Source organism: Octopus sinensis, linkage group LG5, assembly GCF_006345805.1.
Source record: "Octopus sinensis linkage group LG5, ASM634580v1, whole genome shotgun sequence".
NCBI classification, from domain to species: Eukaryota; Metazoa; Mollusca; class Cephalopoda; order Octopoda; family Octopodidae; genus Octopus; species Octopus sinensis.
Genome location: NC_043001.1, coordinates 27,027,756 through 27,035,332, shown reverse-complemented (window position 1 = coordinate 27,035,332; position 7,577 = coordinate 27,027,756). Strand labels below are relative to the sequence as shown.

Sequence of the window (7,577 nt, the reverse complement as noted above, 5' to 3'; positions counted from 1 at the left end):
CAGTTAAACCATTTCTTCCACAAATTCTGCAGTGTCAACCAGTTCATAATTGTTGGGAAGTTCCAAAGGACAACCAATTCTGAACACTAAATATTATTGCCTCAAAAACTATGGAAGGTGATTGAGGATAAAGTCATACTCTTTACATGTTCAAACATTTCACACAGGGTTAAATAAAATACAACTGATTAAATCCATTTTAGTGAAATCTCCATAACTGATATATTGAAAAAATTCTTACCTTATCTGTTTTTCTTCCATAGTCATTGAATTCATAGTCACGTTGATATTTAGTTGTCTTTTTAATGTTCTGAGTTCAAATTTCACTGGTATCATTTTTATCTTTCTTTCATCTGGGTTCAGGAATAGCTTGATGTATAGGTGAACTGTCAACAGCACTGGAGAGCAAAAAGATTAAAGCTGTAACTGAGAAAAAGTTAGCTGACATTATTGGAAAATTCGAAAAGAGTTACCTGTATCATGACAATTCATGCCAGTTATCAAAATTCTGGCATCATGGTTGCTGCTCAATACTCTGTGAACACTGTAAAAGCTGGAAGGTGTATCATTGACAGCTGCTATGGAGACTACGAAGCTGTGGCCAGCAGGAAGGGATATAGTAGACAGTTTGTGACTGCATGCAGGAATTCATTCAAAAACTGCATCACAAGGGAATCCAGCTTTTGGCTGGAGAGGTGGGTGTTGGAATAACCACCATGAAGCTGGCTCTGAAAGAGGATCTTCACTACTACTTGTATAACAAGTACAATAGACAGATTCTGATTGCCAAAGACAAGGAGAACTGCTTGATAAGAGCAATAAAGATCCTAAACAAGCTGAGGCATCCTGGTGAGCTGGAGAAGATCTGGTTTTTCTCAGATGAAAAGAACCTCTGCCAGATGAAAAGAACCTCTGCCAAGATGAAAAGAACCTCTGCCAAGATGAAAAGAACCTCTGCCAGATGAAAAGAACCTCTGCCAGATGAAAAGAACCTTTGCCAAGACCTCTGCCAAGATGAAAAGAACCTCTGCCAAGATGAAAAGAACCTCTGCCAGATGAAAAGAACCTCTGCCAAGATGAAAAGAACCTCTGCCAAGATGAAAAGAACCTCTGCCAGATGAAAAGAACCTCTGCCAAGACCAGTTACACAACATCCATAAAAAGATGTGTCTCCAGTGAGGGTGATGCCATGCTACTTCACATCTTTGAAAAGGAATCTAAGCTCAATTCAGACTGAAGTCAAACTCTGGTTGAAGAGGGAGGCTACCGGAAGGCCATGTGTGTGGTAGCAGGATTTATCTCCTTGCCATACACTCTGAAGATTCATGAGTAGTTGTCCAATAATTTCTACATCTTCACCAGCCCCAATTCCTGGCCTCTCAATTCCCCATGATTGTAATCCCATGGGTTACTATATGTGGGATGCAGTTGAGAAAGCTACCAGCCACTCTGCCTGCAACACCAAGTCTGAGCTGGTAGCCAAGATCAAGGAGGTGTTCAAAGATCTTCACAGGGACATAGTAAGGAATGCATACACCAGGTTCTGTAGCTGTGAGGCTGTGATAAAAGTTGAGGCTGGCTATTTTAAGTTAATTACTATCACCCAGCCATAATGTAGTTGATGTTTTTAGAGTTTTTAAAATACTTGTATTTTTGGATGAGATATCGTATCTTTTACCTTTGATGCAAACTGTCAAATTTAGCCCAAACACCTTGTACTTTCTGGTGTTCAGTTTTACATCACTGCATTCTGAGTTCAAATTTGTTTTAGACATAACTTTGATTTCCATCACTATGAAATTAATAAAAAGTGATAGATTTATTCAGAGGTGGATTTGACTTTTTACAGCCTTCATCCCTAAAAAAAAGTATGAATGACAGTAAATTCAAATAATTTTCATATATTTTCTTTTCCAGGTAATATCAGTTGTAATAGTGACAAAATGCTTTGTTCAGTATCATCACGAAAGTAAGATTGCTTCTGATTTCTATATTTTCATTATTTAAGATTCATAACCTACCAGTTTTTTTTTTATAATATCATTTATAAAGCAGAAGAAAATGAGAGTGAATTAGGTGAAAAGTTCAACTAATACCTCATATACGATGTTACTTCTCTCACCTGACCATCTTGCCAGCTGGGATGACTAGGTCAAGTACCAAGTACATATACTAGATCTTCCCACATGTACTTTAGTATACCAGTTATTTTTGATGAATGTTTTGCATTTCTAGGTTTCATCATATTTCTGCAGATGACTTGCTCCCAGGCACAACAGAATTTGTTGATATTCTGTAGTGCATTAAAAAAACTGTTGCAAATCCTCTTCTAACTTACTACTCCCCTCAATTTTGAGTAATGAAAACTTAAGGGTATTCATGAAACCTCCCTGCTAATCCATTGGATCGAGGATGATATGAAGGAGTCCTTACATGATTGATACCATTTTTCTTACAAAATGTGAATTCCGGAGAAGTGAATTGTGGGATGTTATCTGATACTAAGACATCTGGTAACCCAAATCTTGGAAAACTTGTTGTAGCTTTTGTATTGTGGAGGAAGTTCCAAAACCGCAACTTGGTTCCAAAACAACACACTTAAAGTTCACCTACCAAATTCACCACCTTCATTCCTTTCAGCAATAAGATTTGGTTTTGTCCTACATTTCTTACTTTTGCAAATTAATAAACTATTTGTTATTACCTCTCACTAAATACGCTCCTATGCAAGCTCCTTCAGCATCCTGCATATGGATGCCAATCACATCCATCATAGACACACGTGCATGTATTATTTAAAGAAACAGAAACTGCAAATGCATCAGTAGAGACATGATGACCCAGTCTCCTTCAACTATACCAGGACATAATCCTTACACATATCACTAAAAGGGGAAAATGTCATCTCATGTAACACCTTTCTGTATTCATGTATGACACATCACTAAAAATCTCAGTCATTACAAATTATTAATCTATAATGTTAACAAAACTGTATCTCAAAGACTGGGATACTCATCTGAAGCAACAAAATACCTCCACTGTGAAAGGGTTTTGACTCATAACAAAGCTCAGATGTAACTTACAGCAGAATATTGTTCACTGATTTGGGACATTGTTGCTGCTACACTCTCAACATCTTAGGCTGCATCCAATGAAAAAGATCACCTGCTAATTAGTAAAAATTAACCACCACCACCACCATTACGCTATAATCACAGGTAATAGAGAGTGGTTTCCTCTCTTCCTTTATTTACTTCGACCACTGATACAGCTACTTATCCTCAGAAATCAAGCTGAGTACCATTCTTAACAAATCCTTATATATGCACCTGCCTCTTTTTCATTCATTGTATCTACTGTATTTAACACCTCTCAAACTATTCACTAAAATGCAGTTCTTCACAATTTCCTATCTGCATACAGTTTTAATACTAGCACCAATAGTACAACTTATACAAATACATTATTTACATCACCATTCTTGGAGGACCTGAAAATTCACAAGTGCTGTAAATTCAGAATTCCTTTCACTAAATACAAAAGAAAATGTGCATTGTTAAAGTTAATTTCTAATATATACATGTAAAAAATATTATAATAGATGCATCCCAATTTCTTGGAAATGTGATGGAGAAGCTGACTGCCCTGATTCAGAAGATGAAAAAAATTGTGGTAAGTGCATTCATATAAAATTTAAAGTGACATTTATTGTAGAAAAATATGATCAGAGAAAATTTATCATAATTACAGGCATCATGAAAGAAATTGATTTCAGTTATATAACAAGTGGATGCATCAACAAAAGCATTTAGTATTGTGGCAGAGAATAGCAGAAACATTTGGGAGCTAAACAAATGGTTTTAGAAATGTACTTTTACATTCTAGGGGTCACTTTTGAAGTTTATAAAAAATACGTTTTTCATATATTCAAGGGACATTTTTATTCTATCACTAAATAAATAAACCCAAATAAATTAAAATTATGTGCTACGGAAATGCTAATTACCATATTTGTCTAAATTTGAGTTCCTAAGATGGTATACATATGATTGTAGATCTTGGGTCAGCAACTCACATATTTTGGTTTTATTTCAATGATTTTTGACTCACTTTTGGTGATTTAGTTTCAAAATAATCAGTTTGTCTATGAGCTTCCGAAGAACCATCACTTAAAATTGTTACTTGTTACAGTATTAACAGGTTATATTGAGGAATTTTCATTAAATATAACTTTCCTTTGTTGATCTTATTTCTTCTTTTCTCATTTTCTTATAATTTGACACTATTAGTCAAATTTTTGCTGGTCAAAATAAAAATGAAAGCTTATCCATTCCATTGGAGTCACAAGAACCAAATACCTCCTTTATTTGTATCATTTATGCCAAAAGTTTAAGGTGTAGAACCATGTCATTTTAGTTTCAGTTCCACTTTGTGGGACTAAGGATGCACATCTCTTGTACAAGGGGTGTTCATTAAAGATTTCCTCCGACCCACTTCTGTTTATTGCAGGAAATGGAACTTGTACAGAAATAATCATACATGTCTCTACATGTCACATTGTAATTTGCAGCTTTGCACTAGTATTCGCTGGTCTTTTACGGCTGCTGAAGTGGACTGAGGTGTTATAATGGAGGCAGTTGAATGCAGATCAGTGATCAGGTTCTTATAATTGAAAGATTGTACACCAAAAGAAATTTTTGATGAGATGAAAGAAGTATATGGTGATGATGCACCATCATACGATGTAGTCAAGCACTGGCATCACCAGTTCAAATATGGTTGTACATCAGTGGAAACTGCTCCCATTCCTAGATGACCACATCCTGCCATTGATGACAACACCAACTATAAAGTGGAAGCTGCCATTTTAGAGGATCGCTTTATAACTATTCAGCAACCAGCCCAAGAAGTGAAGATATGTGTAGGGTCCATGGAAAAATCATTCACAACCATTTGCACATGTAGAAGTTGTCTGCTCGATGGATTCCCTGAATGCTCATGTCTTTTCAGAAGCAGGAACAAGTCAATTGCTCCCAGGCTCTTTTGGCAATGTGCCAAGAAAATATGAAGGACTTTTTCAGCAGACTCACCACAGAGGCTAAAACATGGTTCCATCACTATGATCCTGAGACTAAAGTCCAGTCACAGCAATGGAAACATAACTCACCACCTCCAAAGAAGACTCGTGTCCAACCCTCAACAGGCAAGTTAACACTCACAGTCTTTTGGGACCAGTGCAGAGTAATAATGATGGATTTCCTGGCAAAGGGCACCACAATTAAAAGGGCATATTATGCTTTCCTGCAGCAGAAATTGCAGGATGCCATCAAATCAAAGAAGTGTGGCATGCTGACCAAAGGAGTCCTCTCCTCCAAAACAACGCCCCAGATCACAATGTTCATGTTGTCCAGATGAAAACACACTCCTGCAGCTATAAAATATGTAAAGAACTTAGCGTGTATCCTCGTGCACTTTTGGGGTGCACAAAGCAATCACTAGCCGTTGCTTTAATAATCCAGAATTCTACCAGTCAGAAACAACAAGACGCAGACGTAAAAGATATATATACTACTTTATTCTCTGATGTTGTAACAGTAACAATAAGTGGTTATCTGATGTCCTTGGTTCTGGGCGCGCAAGGCTGAAAGTTAATCGATTGTAATATTTACAATGTTCAGCCGCTAAAAACAGAACGGGTTAAAGATGGCGTCCGGAACAGGGAAGATGAATGTGGTCGGCAACAATTTGGTGAAAACCTTCGGCCGACTGCTATCAAATACGGACAGAGAGAATATACGTGTAGTACCTTCGATAGCCATGTCCCAAGTCGTTGGCTGCTGCTGCTAGCGGTCAAACGTTCTACGACCCCCTTGCCTTGGCTAACTACCACGTAGGCAAAAGGGTTGTGCTTCCGGTGGTTCGCGCATGCGCGAGAGGGCCCTTCCTTTCTGTGCCTTGGTGAAGGCACTAACACTCGCACGCGCGAAATAGAAAATGGACGGTGCGCGCGCGGATTCGCGGTCGTAGGATCGCGGATTCGATTCCCAGACCGGGCGTTGTGAGTGTTTATTGAGCGAAAACACCTAAAAGCTCCACGAGGCTCCGGCAGGGATGGTGGTGATCCCTGCTGTACTCTTTCACCACAACTTTCTCTCACTCTTACTTCCTGTTTCTGTTGTACCTGTATTTCAAAGGGCCGGCCTTGTCACTCTCTGTGTCACGCTGAATATCCCCGAGAACTACGTTAAGGGTGCATGTGTCTGTGGAGTGCTCAGCCACTTACACGTTAATTTCACGAGCAGGCTGTTCCGTTGATTCGGATCAACCGGAACCCTCGTCGTTGTAACCGACGGAGTGCTTCAAGAATATCCTGTGAGTGAATTTGGTAGATGGAAACTGTGTAGAACCCCTTGCATGTGTGTGTGTGCCTTTGTGTTTGTGTTTCTCCATCCCTAGCTGGCAGTTTAGCAAAAGAGACCAGACTTAGAATAAGTACAGAGGAAACAAACAAAAAATATAACTTCAAAATCTATTTCTAAACGAAATATACCAGAGCTTCAAAATACTTATTTGATTATTATCAAATAATAATTGTTTCTAACATAAGTATATAATCAGAATTTTCCTTTTCAAAGAGAGACGGGGTGATAAACAGCTGATTGCATTGACCCCAGTTCTTTATTTCATTAACCAAGAAAAATCGAAGTCGATCTTGGGGTGATTTGAACTTAGAACATCATAACTAAACTGCAAACCATTTTGTCCAATCTGCTAATGATTTTGCCCCTCTACTTGCAAGACTGACCCATCCATTCAATACAACATGTTACAAAAGGGATTACAAGAAATTTAGTGATATACACACTTAGATCAAAATGAGGGGTGAGGTAAAACGTCCTATTAATACATATTAAAAACATTATGACTATCAGATAAATTAAAAACACAAAATATACAAATGCATGTCATCATCCATATCACCATCATTGTGTTAATGTCCTCTTTCCTCTTATAGTCTGGGTCAGGAGAAATATTATGAGACAGATTTTCTACAACCAGATGCTCTTTATAGTTGCCACGCCTCAACTGTTTCCAAGCAAAGTCTTAGTCCTTCTTGGCAAACATGTTTTCATGGCAGATTGAAAATGAAGGCCACTGCTTATATGATGATGACACTCATTTATCAATACATCTATAACATGATGCCAAGACAAGGAGCCACAAACACCACCCTCCACACACACACACACACACACACACACACACACACACATTCACACACACACACATTCACTCACACATACATATTCACTCACACACACACATATTTATACATATAATAGTTGTTTCAGTTTCCATTTTCAAAATCCATTCACAAGGCATTGGTTAACCCTGGGCCATAATAAAAGATACTAATTTAGGGTGCCACACAGTGGAACTGAATCCAAAACCACATGGTTAGTAAGTAAATTTTGCAACCGCTCAGCCATACCAACATATAAATGAATATAAGTATAAGAAGGGCAATCCTCCCACATGTGAGTGAAAAGCCAATGGAATTAATAGATAAACAG

The 7,577-nt window shown here is 37.9% G+C and overlaps 1 protein-coding gene across 3 annotated transcripts in view; it reads left to right on the top strand.

Moving 5' to 3' along the window:
* LOC115211766 (atrial natriuretic peptide-converting enzyme-like) overlaps positions 1-7,577 on the top strand; it is a 112,232-nt gene that overhangs the window by 52,894 nt on the left and 51,761 nt on the right. The gene's annotated exons all lie outside the window — the stretch shown is intronic.